At 46.6% G+C, this 14,686-nt stretch overlaps 1 pseudogene across 9 annotated transcripts in view; it reads left to right on the forward strand.

Moving 5' to 3' along the window:
* LOC147605658 (pentatricopeptide repeat-containing protein At5g16860 pseudogene) overlaps positions 1-12,863 on the forward strand; it is a 48,098-nt pseudogene extending 35,235 nt beyond the window's left edge. For all 9 annotated transcript variants that reach the window (XR_015265121.1, XR_015265119.1, XR_015265118.1 and 6 more), the window contains one exon: positions 10,496-12,863. The product of XR_015265121.1 is annotated as a pentatricopeptide repeat-containing protein At5g16860 pseudogene, transcript variant X6 (transcript). The remainder of the gene's footprint in view (positions 1-10,495) is intronic.
* Positions 12,864-14,686: the final 1,823 nt, after the last annotated feature.

Genomic DNA, 14,686 nt, shown 5'->3' on the forward strand with positions numbered 1-14,686 from the left:
CATTAGGTGGATCTTTACAGAGCAGCGATCCAGAGGAGTGGGCCTTGGCTTCGAGGAGCGTTTTGCAGCTAGCCTTCTGAGGGCCTGGTCGCATCTGAGGCCGTCACTCTTCCAGACTCCTCCGGGCACCGATGAGGAGCGCCTGAGGCAGCCATTGATCTGGAACCCCTTGATTCGACTTCCCAGTGGCCATATGGTTGGATCGCGGTCTCACGTGTCGTGGGGCCCGTTGAGCTCCGGCCCAGCCCAGTCCCTAGACGACTGGATATGTTTTCAGCAGCTGCCTCTAGAGGCTCAGGAGAGGAGACTCAGTGGGATGAGGGGCAGAGAGTTGATGAGACAGGACATTGAGGCGGCCATCCCTCGGGAGTGGCGGACCCCAGTACAGGACCCTCCACCTCCACAGTGGATGGGTGTCTTTACTCGGCATGAGATCCTTCTAGCGGTCTGCGGCACAGCGGAGAGAGTCGCCCCACTCACTTTCGAGGTGGGAGAGGGTGGCCAGCTTCAGAGGACACGACTAGATTTGGATGGGCTCCAGGGTTGTATTCTTCAGAGGGTGCGGGTGGTCGGCTTTCATCAGAGACAGTGGCATGTAGACCCCTCACCGGCCTCGATAGGGGAGGACCGTTCTTGGAGATTATGGGCTTGGGACAGCAGGCCTCTTATTCGCCTTCAGTGGGATCCAGGTGAGTGGTTTTGGCGAGATCCCTACTTGGCCCCTACCAGCCCAGGCATCCCCTTTTTTCAGTACACAGCGAGGCTGGGGCGGCGGATTCAGAGGCACAGGATAGCGAGCACCCCGGCGGCGGCCGAGCATTGGCGGCGACAGGGCTCTCCCCTGCCTTTCTTAGGGACTTCTGGCAGCGCCTTTGGGCCAGCTTCCGGCCCCGGAAGGTGACGCTTTTTCTCTGGCTCACAGCGCATAGAGGACTGGCTGTGGGGGCTTGGCTAGCTTTTGGCAGACACCCAGCGTCCTACCCTCGGTGCGGCCATGCACAGGAGTCGCAGCGGCACTGCTTATGGGATTGCCCACAGGCACAGCAGGTCTGGCAGCGCGCTCTCAGGATGGTTTTTGCAGGCTCACCAGGTGAGATGCTGGTGACGTGGGGTGCGGTGGCGTGGGCCACGGACAGCGGCCCGGCCCTTGGATATGAGGACGTCCCTGGCAGCGCGACCATCCAGGTCTCTGACAGGGCGATGGCGGTGGTTCCGACGCCAGACTTCTCTTCGGCAGCCCCTCAGGAGGGGGTCGGGCACAGATGGGAGTTGATCAGCAGCATGACGGCTTGGCACATATGGAGAGCCCGATGCAGGGAGGCCATTGACCGCCAGGCGACTCCACCGGCGGAGGTCATACAGGCCCTCTGGGTGGACATCATTCACACCTTGAGAGGACACTGGGGGAAACTCCAGGGCGACTCGGATCGCATGAGAGGGCGCCGCAAGGCTTTCCTCCGCACTTGGCACCTTGGCCCTTTCCTCACCGCGAGGGGCGAGGATGTCACTTGGCACTACAGGCCTCCAGTCTGGCTTTTCTCACCTCCCATATGTACTACTAGGTAGCCCCCCCCAGAGAGCGGCCAGCCACGGGGGTGGAGCTCAGGAGTTCACTGTGTTTTATCCCTCCTTGCGAGGTGAGCTTTGTAGCCTTATGGCGTTTTCTCATTAACTAATAGAAGGATCTTTTTCCCGGAAAAAAAAAAAAAACTGGTGCCTCTATAAATTATAGAACTTGGCCATCTTTATTGTCCCTACTGTTAAAAATATCCCTCAAAGGTGGGCGCCTAGCTTTTACTGACCTTGTGGGCCCGGAAACTGGCCCACATGTCCGTGTAGGGTGCCCATAAAGCTTTTTGTGATATCCAAAGCCCATAAAAGCTCCTGTCAAGTGCCCAGGCTTCAATGCTTTTTTAATCCTTGAGCTTAACCCCTTCTTTTGTGGAAAATCCCCGTTCTCATCCTTTGTGAATTAAGTCCAGGCTAACCGGACACTGTCCAAATCATAAGGGTGGACCACATGGTGAAAATACCAATGGGGGTGTCCTCACAGTGCACATTTTTTTTGGAGGTTGTACCAGCAATAGCTAGAGTTTTTGCTTTGGTGTACCAACGGAGGTATTACTTGGAGTATGTTCCTTAAGGAGACGGTGGTCTAGAAATGTAGGTGCTGAGCAGTACTAGTGGCCACATACAGATTCGGTGCAGCTCTTTTGTGGAATATTGTTCTTAGTTCTTCTTTCTTTCTTTAGGGTGCATTAGAGTTGGTGAAACAAGGAAGTATTTTGATCCATTTGAGTTGATGCATTAGTGCCTGGAGTGTGGATAGCGGAGTTTGCCAAGCCCTTCATTGGATTGTTCTTCCCATAGGTTACTGGTGTTTCTTCGTGGACGGTTGGACAAATGGGAATTGCAAGATTTAATCAAATCAGGGCATTCCAAAGGCAAATTATCCTATTTCTCCCAATAATGCTGTGACAACACCAGCACCTTCATGGATGATAGTTATGGCTTCCCAACCTTTACACATAAGTGGCAATGTTACATTGGTATCATCTTATTTTGTCAATAACACTGGGATTCCTTTCTTGTGTAGGCAACTACTCATAGTAACAACGTAATTAGGCAAAAGTTGGTCATCCACAGGTCTCTTTGTAGGTCTTTGTGCTTATGCAGTGAGGACAGAATGTGTGCCTTCACACTAGCCACAAAGTGGTCTCACAGTGTTCGGGATTGTGGGTATCTTGGATGAGCTTTGCTTGGATCTTTTCCTTGGCACTTTATATAGACACCATGCAACTGAGGATAACTGCAATGCAAGTGGGGGAGAATGTGACACACCTCATCCATAGGTACACGTGGACAGCAGCCAGGGCTTCAGATGAGGTGTGCATGACTGGTGGGCAGCCATTTGATAGGCCCAGTTTCCATGTGGTAATGTGTGGCAGTTGGCCAGTAGACACTGGTCGTGGGCAGTCCTCTGACCTAGCCGACAATAATAAAACAGGCCGACTGGCATTAGTGGTGCGTATATATACGTGCCTTGGAAAATCATCAAAACCATTTGTATATCTCCAGTGATTAGGGCCTACAAAGTGTTTCTTTGGCGCCAAGGAGGTTTTCAGTAGAGCATGGGCTGTAAATTCCAGTTCTAAAACTTCTTTTTTGTACATGATACATACAATAGTTTAGGACTCTTATGTGTGCTGTGTGTATTTATTCTGTTGCTGTTTCTCTCACTAAACCCTAGCACACAGGCATGGCTTTGAGGGCAGCTAGCTGGTTACACATATCAGCCAACTCTTCCGTCTACTCAGCCATGAACATGATAAAGAGCTGAAAACTAAGTAACTTTTTCCAAACCCTAACTATGCTTTCCTAATTCTATTGGCTGATCCCTTTTAGCAATACAAATACGCCGCCTGCGGGCTTTTTTTTTTTTTTGGGGGGGGGGGGGTCTAGGAGTGTGAATGTACGCTTATATGCTGTCTATTCTCTTTCAGATCTTGATTAGTATGTTAAGTTTAAACACTTCTGCAAGAGATGTGACTTGTACTTTGAAATACAAGTCTTAAATTACAAATCACACAATAATAAAGATGGACAGTAATACTGAATTCTGATGAATATGATACAACAGATGGTTGTAAGCTCCACACCTGTGTGCTGCTTTGATTGTGGAACTGTTGATATGGAGGCTGTATGTTAGAAGGAAGCCAAGATGCCATTCACTGGTGAAGGTAGAAAACTGAGTGATGGACGGGCTAGCGCCGAGCTCTTTAAATAGTCTCAGTAGACTGCTGGGTTAGTCCTCTCCAATCATCAAGTGTATGTGTGGAAGGGTTCCTCATCCATGAAAGCCATATTTGAACCGTCATTTTGCCGGAACCATCTTGGGACCTTTTTTATCCCAAACATGATGCCTTGGATGTTTGTGCCATGACTAGTGATGTTGGGTATAAAGTCCCAGTTTCGCCTCCGGACCTTGATCATCGCGTAGCTCTTTTCGAGAGCTTCGCGGCCATATATTTACTTGTACATTTGGCCCCCATTTGGGCCTTGTAACGGTATTCTTTGTATTTGGTCCGCCGGGCGCCCCATAAGTTGGGCGCCCGCCCATACCCTTGTATCACTATAAATACGAGGTCTCCCTTGAGCCTCAATAAGACAATCAAGATATTCTTGAGCATTGTGTGAGTTCTCTCTCTCTCTCACTCTCACTCTTCTCTATCTCCTCTGCACTTCCTTGGCTAAAGCTCTTGTGTTTGAGTCATTCTCCTCCAACAACTGGTATCAGAGCTATGGAGGGAAGCTGTATGCAGAAGCTATGGAGTTAGAGGTGTCTTCCACCAATTGACTACGGGATCGTCTGCGTTTTTCGCGTCAAACACCTCCCTTCTATCATCAATCTGGTGCGTTTTTTTTAGAGTGCTGCTCTTTTCTTTTTAACGCAGGAGCCTCTTTTGTGGTTTTTTCTTGCTCTTCCCCTCTCCTGCGTTTTCTGCTCCACCCCTGCTGCCCTTCTGCTGCATTTTCCTCTCCCTTGCTGCCCCCTTTGCTGCGTTTCTGCTGCTGCGCTGCTGCAATCAGCAGCGTTTGCTGCCTTGTTCTCTGCCTTCTGTACGGCTGCCATCAGCAGCAGCCAACGCTGCTGCCAGCAGCCCCACGACCACCAGCAGCAGCTAGGGCTGCAGCCAGCAGCCCCACGACCACCAGCAGCAGCCAACGCTGCAGCCAGCAGCCCCAAGGCCACCAGCAAGCAGTCCGGGCTGCAGCCAGCAGCCCCACGGCCACTAGCAGCAGCCGACGTTGCCTCCAGCAGCCAGGATCTACGAGCAACCCCCAAAAGACAGCAACATACTGCCCCTCGGGTTTACATCGACATTCGGTGATACTCTTCCGCCGTCTCCTTCACTTGAAGTTGTTTCATCAATCTACGAGCATCCTACATTCAACCCATATCTGGTACATAACATCTTGCTATTGCTTACTTTCTGAAGTGTCAGTTTGATAAGTCATGGCGTCTACAAGTGATCTTAAGGGTCTACTAGAGATTAAGAAGTTTGCAGGCACTGGGTTTGATCTTTGGAAGGTGAGGATTCAGAATATCCTCTATCTGCGGGAATGTGATACTGCACTTGAGCAGTTCAAACCCGCTGCTATGACAGATGATGAATGGGGAATCCTGAACAGAAAGGCCGTTGCCTATCTCCAGATGGCTGTTGCTGATGAGGTTCTTGTAGACCTCAAAGGGCTGACAACAGCCTATGCCGTCTGGGAGAAGCTGAGAAGCACCTATGAGATCACCACGCCAGTGAACCAGGTACATCTCATCAGGAAACTCATGAATATGCAACTTGATGATTCTAAGAATGCAGTAGAGCATATTACTACTTTCACAGGAGTGCTTAATCAGATGCAGGATTCTGGATTGCCTGCTTTTGATGATAAGTTAAAAGCTATCTTTTTGCTCACTACTTTGCCTGACTCTTGGGAGACACTTGTGGTGTCACTTGGGACAAATCCCAACCTAACTTTTGATGGAGTCAGGGGTGCTATTCTCAATGAAGATATCCGGAGGAAGACCTCAGAGACTAGCGGTTCTGCAAATGTCTCACGAGGGAGGACGACCAAGCGGGGAAATACTACTACCAATTCAAAGGGTAGAAGCAAGAGCAAGGGCCAGCAATCTGATGTTACATGCTACCAGTGTGGTCGTAAAGGCCACAAGAAGCCAGATTGCAAGTTTTACAAGATGGAGCAAGACCGGAAGAAGAAATCCAGTCATTCAAATGACAAAAAGAAGGAAAAAGAGAGTAATTCCAGCAAAGCAGAAGAGTTCGAAAAGGACAAGAGAAAGGCCAATGTGGCCTCTGGTGTTGTCATAGAGGAACTGTCTGACTCAGATGATGTGCTATGTGTTTTTTCTGCTAATGCTCTTGATGTTCATAACTTGCATGTCACAGAACCAGATGTTATTCATGCCTTGATGTATGAATCTGATGTGCTTTCACAGACTTGGATTATTGACACGGGTGCCTCTTTTCATGTAACTCCTATCAAGGAGTGTTTTGCAACTTTCACTGCAGGCTCCCGAGGAAAGGTGTTCTTGGGGAATGATCATGCTTGCAATATTGAAGGTATGGGCACCGTGAATTTGACTTTGCAGGATGGTAGTGAGTTTGTGCTGCCAAATGTGAGGTATGTGCCTGGTTTGAAAACCAGTCTCCTGTCTGTGGGCCAGCTTGATGCCTTGGGATACACGGCCATATTTGGAAATGGCACATGGAAATTGACCAAAGGCACAAGGCTGATTTCAAAAGGATGCAAGAAAGGAACATTATATAGCCTTCATGGTCAGGCTTTGTCTGGTAAGTTTATTGCTTTTGCAGAGGTACGCTCCCACATGGAGCTTTGGCATAAGAGACTTGGCCACATGAGCCATAAGGGTCTCTCCATTTTGTCCTCCTTGAACAAGTTTGATGCAAAAGGAAGCAAGCTTGATTTTTGTAATGATTGCTTGTATGGGAAACAGAATAGGAGTTCTTACTCCTCTCGTGCCTCTCGCAAGGCTGAAAAGTTGGACTTGGTCCACTCTGACATATGCAGCATGCCCATTAAATCTAAAGGTGGTTCAAAGTACTTTGTGTCTTTTGTGGATGATCACTCACGAAAAGTATGGATCACTTTGTTGAAATCTAAGGATGATGCTTTTGCTGCATTTCAAAAGTTTTATGCATTTGTTCATACTCAAACTGGAGTGAAGATTAAATGCTTACGCACTGACAATGGGGGTGAGTTTGTTAGTACTAAATTTCAGAAATTTTGTGATGATAATGGCATTAAGAGGGAACTTACACCCCCCTATAGCCCCTCTTCAAATGGTGTGGCTGAAAGGTATAATCGTACACTGTGTGAAGGAGTTCGATGCATGCTGTCCACAGCTAATCTCTCTCAGGATTTTTGGGGAGAAGCCTTGAAAACTGCAGTTCATGTTTGCAATCGATCTCCACACACAGCTTTGAAAGGTGGAATCCCTGAGGAGGTTTGGTCTGGCAAACCGTCCTCATATGCCCACTTACGCATCTTTGGCTGTGATGCATATGTACATATCCGCAAGGAAGACCGGAACAAGCTTGATGCTAAGTCCGAGAAGGGCACCTTCGTTGGCTACGGTGATGAAGGTGAGATGGGCTACCGTGTGTGGTTGCCATCAACCAACAAAGTGGTTCGCAGCCGGGATGTTGTATTTTATGAGGCAAAGCTGCTCGGTAATGTTTGTGCCTCTCATGGTGATCAGAAAAAGGTCAAATTTCAGCAAGGGCAGCCACCCATTGATGCTGAAAATGAGCCCCAGGATGCTTCACAAAGGGCTGAAGATAATGAGTCCGTGATATTTGAGCCAGAAGAGGTTGGACAGCCGCTTCATGCTCCTGGAGGTGTAGGGCAGCAACCCCTATATGCTGAAAATCAGGCTGTTCGTGAAAACCCGCAGCCTTTTGATGCTGAAATTATGATTCCTCCCGATATTGACCCCCAACCAGCCAATGATCATTGGGTACGGAGGTCTACTCGTTTTCAGAGGGAACCTCAGCGTTTTGATCCCTCTTTACAACATGTTTTGCTTACAGATGAGGGTGAGCCTCTTACTTTCAAAGAGGCTAAGTCTTGTGAACTCCGAAACAAGTGGGAGCATGCTATGCAGGAGGAGATTAAGTCTCTACATGCAAATGACACTTGGGATTTGGTTGAGTTGCCCAAAGGAAGGAAGGCTATTCCTAACAAGTGGGTGTACAAAGTCAAGACAGTTGACGGCCAGCCTAAGTATAAAGCCCGCCTTGTTGCTAAGGGCTATGCTCAGAAGGAAGGGATTGATTTTCAGGAGGTCTTCTCTCCTGTGGTCAAAATGACCACCCTTCGTGTTTTGTTTGCTCTCACTGCTGTTTTGGATTTAGAACTGTATCAGATGGATGTAAAGACAGCTTTCTTACATGGTGATTTAGATGAAGAGCTGTATATGAAGCAGCCTGAAGGCTTTGTCATTCCTGGCAAAGAAAATCTGGTTTGTAAGCTGAAGCGTAGTCTCTATGGGCTGAAACAAGCCCCGAGGCAGTAGTACAAAAAGTTTGATGCTTTCATGCTTAACCAAAAGTTTAATCGTAGCCATGCAGATCATTGCTTGTATACTAAAACTGATGCAGATGGCAGCCCAGTGATACTTGTGCTGTATGTTGATGACATGCTTCTTGCCGGGAAGAATAAGAGCGTTTTGGAAGCTCTTAAGGACCAGCTGAAGTCAGCTTTTGCTATGAAGGACTTGGGTTCAGCTGAACATATTTTGGGTCTTCGGATTAGACGGGACAGAGCACAGAAGTTGCTTTTCCTCTCGCAAGAGAAGTATATCCAGAAAGTCCTTGATAGATTTAACATGGCTGATTCTAAGCCTTTGGGTGCTCCATTGCAGCCCTATGTTAAACTATCCAAGGATGATTGCCCAAAAGACGATGATGCAGCTAGTACTATGCGTGGGATCCCTTATGCTTCTGCTTGTGGATCTCTTATGTATGCTATGGTTGCTACACGGCCAGACATTGCTCATTCAGTGGGAGTAGTCAGTCGTTTTATGTCCAACCCGGGCAAAGCACATTGGGATGCTATAAAGTCTATTTTGAGGTACTTGAAGGGGACACAGAAGAAATGCCTTATGTATGGTAAAGGTCCACTTGAGGTGCAGGGTTATTGTGATTCAGACATGGCAGGTGATTCTGATACCCGCAAGTCTACTAGTGGGTACATCTATACTCTTGCAGGTGGTGCTGTTTCTTGGTGCTCTAGACTCCAGAGGATAGTAGCACTTTCTACTACTGAGGCCGAGTACATCTCCGTCACAGAGGCTTCTAAGGAGGCCATTTGGTTAGCACGCCTTGTCACAGAGTTTGGATTGCCAGAGAGGGCTCCGGTCCTTGGTTGTGATAGCCAGAGTGCCATATACCTGGCTAAGAATGCCATGTTTCATGCTCGTACCAAACACATTGATGTACGGTACCACTTCATCAGACAGGTGCTAGATGATGGTTTGGTCAGTTTGGTCAAGATTGGCACTCATAAGAACCCTGCAGATGCTCTCACCAAAAGTTTGCCAAAAGCACAGCTTGATATGTGTCTACAGCGGGTGGGAGTTACATAGCTTAGAGGAGGGAGCTTCACTGGCCCTTTAAGTGGGAGGTTGTTGGGTATAAAGTCCCAGTTTCGCCTCCGGACCTTGATCATCGCGTAGCTCTTTTCGAGAGCTTCGCGGCCATATATTTACTTGTACATTTGGCCCCCATTTGGGCCTTGTAACGGTATTCTTTGTATTTGGTCCGCCGGGCGCCCCATAAGTTGGGCGCCCGCCCATACCCTTGTATCACTATAAATACGAGGTCTCCCTTGAGCCTCAATAAGACAATCAAGATATTCTTGAGCATTGTGTGAGTTCTCTCTCTCTCTCACTCTCACTCTTCTCTATCTCCTCTGCACTTCCTTGGCTAAAGCTCTTGTGTTTGAGTCATTCTCCTCCAACAAGTGAGGCCATATGTATGGTAGAGGCAGACCATTGTGAGGCCTATTCCATAGAGGGACAGGGTCATTGAGTGCATAGACAGGTAGGAATGCAATAGAGTAGAGTAGGTGCATGTATGCCATGAGAGATGTCCTTGCCCGGAGGCGTAAGCCTATGAGAATGTGGATGCCAGGACCAGATTGAGTTTTACATCACTGGCAGACAAGAAATTAGCCTAGAAGACATGGGCAGGTCAAGTGCAGGTCTGGACAGCATCCTAGAGACCATTTTAGCTCCCTGGGCAGCCCAATTTCAGCCCAGGCTAGGCACCATGGGCACCTAAACAACTGGGGCTTTTTATCACAGAAATAATTCTATCTACTCAGGCTGACTTGGCAGTAAAGAAAGGGCGATGTGGCTATGAATATGGCCCCAACTCTCCTCATCTCTCCATTCAGCCTTCTGAGTCCTCAGCATCTTGAGAACAGAGGAGCCAGAAATCAGCTCTAAAGCCTTGTAAATTAATAGAGGATTTGGCACATTTGGGAACAAGATCAGGAAAGTGCGCTCACTTCCTGGCTCACTAACCTTGAAAGCACAAGTGATGTAAGTGTTTTTACAGAAGTCAGCCTTTCAGCCTTATACGTTCACATTCTCATATCAGTAAAGTAAACACTCTGCAAACGGTGGTTTGGTTGGGGGGTTCATGTCCATCTCATATCACATTCTCATATCAGTAAAGCAAAGTCCATTGGGACCGGGTGTTGGTGTTGTGTTTGTGTGGTGCAGATCTAGCAAGTGCAAAGACACCTTTTCAAAATATTTCCACCTATTAGGTTTCTGCCAGGTAAATGTAGTTGGTTTAGTCTCCCAACTTTGGGAGTAGGTCACATAAGGTAAGAGTTTACAAGCATGCTTTCTTAGTAATGATCAAGCCTGTTTTATATTAACCAGGTAGTTGAATGCCCTTCTATTGTGCTTTAAAGATTCACTTGCAAACAGTGATATCTGTCCTTTTGCGGTTGTTGGCAAAGTCTTCACAGCTTTCTGCTTTTGGCACTGAATCTTGGAAATTGTGTGAGAAGGGCAGCTAGATGTGGCAGTTTAGGGATTGGGTTTCATGCACCATAAAGGAATTGCTGCTTCCACAGAGAATTTCTATTATTTGCTCCAGCAGTGCAAAAGCCTAGCAGCAGGTAGGCAAGTGCATGGTTTTATTGCTAAAGATGGGTTTGAAAATGACTCTTTCTTGGCAAGCCATCTTATCCGCATGTTTACCTTCTTTGGAAGTTTATGGGATGCCAAACAAGTATTTAGCAAACTGGCTACTCCAAGTGCTTTTGCATGGAGTGCAATCATTTCAGCCCATGCACAGCTTGGACAAGCTTACCAGGCTGTTGGCCTTTATAAAAAAATGCAGCAGCATTCAAATGTGATACCCAATGAGTACATCTTCGTTGCTACCTTGAAGGCATGTGCAACTACTGCAGCTTTACCGCAAGGCAAGCTGATCCATACTCATGCTATTGAAAGTGGGCTTGAATCCAAAATCATTGTGATCAACACCTTGATAGATGTCTATGCCAAATGTGGGGGACTTGAGGATGCTCATAAAGTGTTCATCAATGTAACTAGGCGAGATGTGGTGACATGGAATGCTATGATTGGAGGTTATATCCATAATGGGCATGTCCAAGAGGCTGTTCTCCTTTTCGAACAGATGCAAAAAGAAGGCTTTAAAGCGAATTATGTGACATGGAATGCACTGATTGGAGGATATGCCCAACATGGGAAGGGTGAGGCAGCGCTTATGTTTTTCGAAAGGATGCAACTGGAGGGCCTCCATCCAAGCCAGGCCACATTTGTTGGTATCATGCAAGCTTGTTCTAGCATGGGAGCTCTTGAGCGAGGCAAAGTGGTGCATGTCCAAGTCTTGGAAAGCAACTTTAAGTCAGATCTAGTTGTTGGAAGCACCCTTATTGACATGTATGTGAAGTGTGAGAGCCTCAAGGATGCCCGTTGTGTGTTTGACAGCTTGTCAAGACGGGATCTAGTCACATGGAATGCAATGATTTCAGGGTATGCCCGGCATGGCTACGCTCATCTGGCTTTCCAGCTCTTTCATCAAATGCAAGATGTGGGTATGAAACCTGACAAGTTTACTTTTGTGAGTGTTGTGAAAGCCTGCACAAAATTAGCAGCTTTGGATCAGGGAAAGCAGATACATTCTCTTGTTATTGAAGGTAGTTTTGAGTCTGATATATTTGTCGGCAGTACTCTGATTGACATGTATTGCAAATGGCATAGTTTAGACGACGGTTGTAGAGTTCTTGAAACGATGCCAAGGCATAATATTGTGACATGGAATGCAGTGATAGCAGGATATGCCCAACATAGTGACTATAAAGGGGCCTTGAATCTTTTTAAGAGTATAAAAGACAAAGGCTTTACACCAGATGCTGTGACCTTCATCTGTCTTCTGTCTGCATGCAGTCATGTGGGTCTAGTGGATGAAGCCTATTGCCATTTGGAGGCAATGAAAGAAGCCCATGGCATTAGACCCTCATGTGACCATTATGACTGTATGCTTGACATTTTGGGGCGTGCAGGGCGCTTGAATGAAGCAGTGCAATTGCAGAAAACTATACCGTTTTCACTTCAAGCTGCAGGTTGGAGATCTTTGCTTGGTCACTGCAAAACACATGGCAATGTGGAACTAGGAAAGTGGTGTTTCGATCATGTTGCTTCTTTGGATGGGAAAGATTCGGCGGGTTATGTGCTTATGTCTAATTTATGTGCCGATGCAGGCATGTGGGAGGATGCAGTCAAACTAGAAGAGCAGAGAAAATCTGGAGGTGCCCAAAAAAAACCTGGCATGGCTTTTATTGAGGTTGACAACCATGTTCATCGCTTTCTGGTGGGTGATCTAAGCTATCCTGTAACAGGAAGTCCCTTGTCAAAGCTAAAGAGGCTCAAAGGACACATGATGCAAACAGGATACATGCCTGCATTGGACTTTGTGCTACAATTACTGCCAGTTTAGGACAAGGAAGATACACACACTAATTGAATAGCATGTAACAAAGCGCTTTTGAAGGTGTACTAATGTTAGCCCAGGTTGGCACCATGGTCCTGGTGGTTCTTTGCATCTTCATCCTCTTAGACTTCCTCAAGTTTCAGTTCTCTTGATGTCTAGAACAGCTTGAGAGGTCTAGTCCAGGAGCGACTTGATATCTTAAGTAGCCTTTATCTTGATATGTCCTGTAATTCTCATGATTGAAAGGCAGCATCATGAACTTAATTATAGGGTTACGTTTGGATCTATGTTGTTTACTTATGTGCATGCTGCCAATTGCTGTGTGTTGCGTGGGTGCAGAGCTTCCAATTCATGTTCATGCATTAGTGTTTAGATGGCCAGTATGTTTAAGAGACTGCACCATTAGTTTGGAGTGCTTATGGATCAAAGCAATGTTGTTTGAAGGGGGTGTTCATACATTATGCATTTAGCAAATTTATTTGTCATGATGGAGTTGATGATTTGAAGCTTTGTGTGGACTCTCTTGGAGTCAAGATCCCACTTTTGTTTTTGTTAAGTTGATTGTAAATATTTGCAAATTTATTTTTGTCAAGTGGGACTATGTATACTTTCTACTTGCACACAATCATAGGTAGCACTGTGAACAGTGCCAGCTAGCATTTAGAAGTTTAAGGTCAATGTGAACTAGCATTGGGATATAAGGTAAATACAATCTAGCCGTGTGCTACTAGGTATATTGCGCTGTCTGCAGAGCTAGTTAGTTCCAACTACCAACATGGTGCTTATATATTTTGTACTGAATATAGTGCTAGTTAGCAGTATGATTATCATTATGATAAGTATATTGACATGCCACTGCGTAAGAGTTTCTGCGCGAGACGGCGGCTTCTTTCTACATTGCAAAGTCCTTCCGTCAATCACGAGATGCGAGTGTCCTTCACACATGGTTTTGCCTTGGAGAGTTGCCAGTGACACTGCCACAGCAAAAGCGGCCAGCCAATGACACCACCACAGCAAAAGAAAGGTTTAAAGTGGTAGGCTTCGTTTGTGCAGAGCACTATGGAGAATGTTTAACAGCATGGCAACATAAACACCAAGTTTAAAAGGTTGCAGTGTGTGAATGTGTTACAACTGGAGCTGAAGTTATAACAAATTTATCTTAAGAGGGCACCTCAGGAGGAAGCTATTTGCCACAAGTGGAGGGCAACGTAATGTTGACTATGTTCAATCTGTCTTAAGGACGTGAGAGGTTGGCCTTTTGCCTAGCTGAGAGGGATAGAATAGGTTCAAAGCTACATGATTAAATGGGTAAACTTCATAGCCATGAGGGTTGTGAAGCCTTGAAGCCCTCTCAGCTCGATCTATCACAGGGGAATGAGCACCTGAAGACAACATGGGAAGTTATCCATCAAGACCCCTTTGAGGTACAAGGACTAGAGATGCTTGTGAGGGCCATGTGATCACCCCCGGGCGTCCTCCAAATGGGTACAGACATGGCTTAAATAGTGGAGCTCTTGCTTTCAGAATACTATATCTTCTTTTGTTAGCAGAAGATTCTGAAACTCCCTGACTTGTCTCTTGTTTTGTAGCACGGTTTGAGGCAGGAAGAGGACTCAGTGGAGGAGGCCACCCTTCACTTTGAGTTTGCAAAGAAATGGTTGCCAACTTGGAGGAAAGTCATTTATCTCCACCCCTATTTGTGCATAGTTAAGCTTTACAGTAATTACTGTTAGGAAATCACAAAATAAAGGCTGAAAATGCTTGAGTTGTAAGCCATGAATATTGCATGTTATCTTCAATAGTGGGCAGAACCGGAAGGCTGCAGACAACTGTGTGGTCATCTGTTGTAAGTATCCCCTTGCACCCAAGTATATTGGTTTTGTGCATGAAGTGCCTGCTGGTGTCAAGGCAGGAAGATAAATGTTTTGCCATTTTGCACATGAAGCTGCAAAGTGTCTGAGGGGAGGCAAATGATGCTATCAAATCTCTCCAAGCAGCATGGTCACCTCCAACATGAACCTTATGCCTGTAAATGCTTGTATCAAGTATGGTAGGATGCTCTAGCTCGCTACCTCCACCCCCATTTGTGCAGAGTTAAGCTTTACAGT

This window comes from Cibotium barometz, chromosome 59, assembly GCF_041138505.1.
Source record: "Cibotium barometz isolate CiBa-2024 chromosome 59, ASM4113850v1, whole genome shotgun sequence".
Lineage (NCBI taxonomy): Eukaryota > Viridiplantae > Streptophyta > Polypodiopsida > Cyatheales > Cibotiaceae > Cibotium > Cibotium barometz.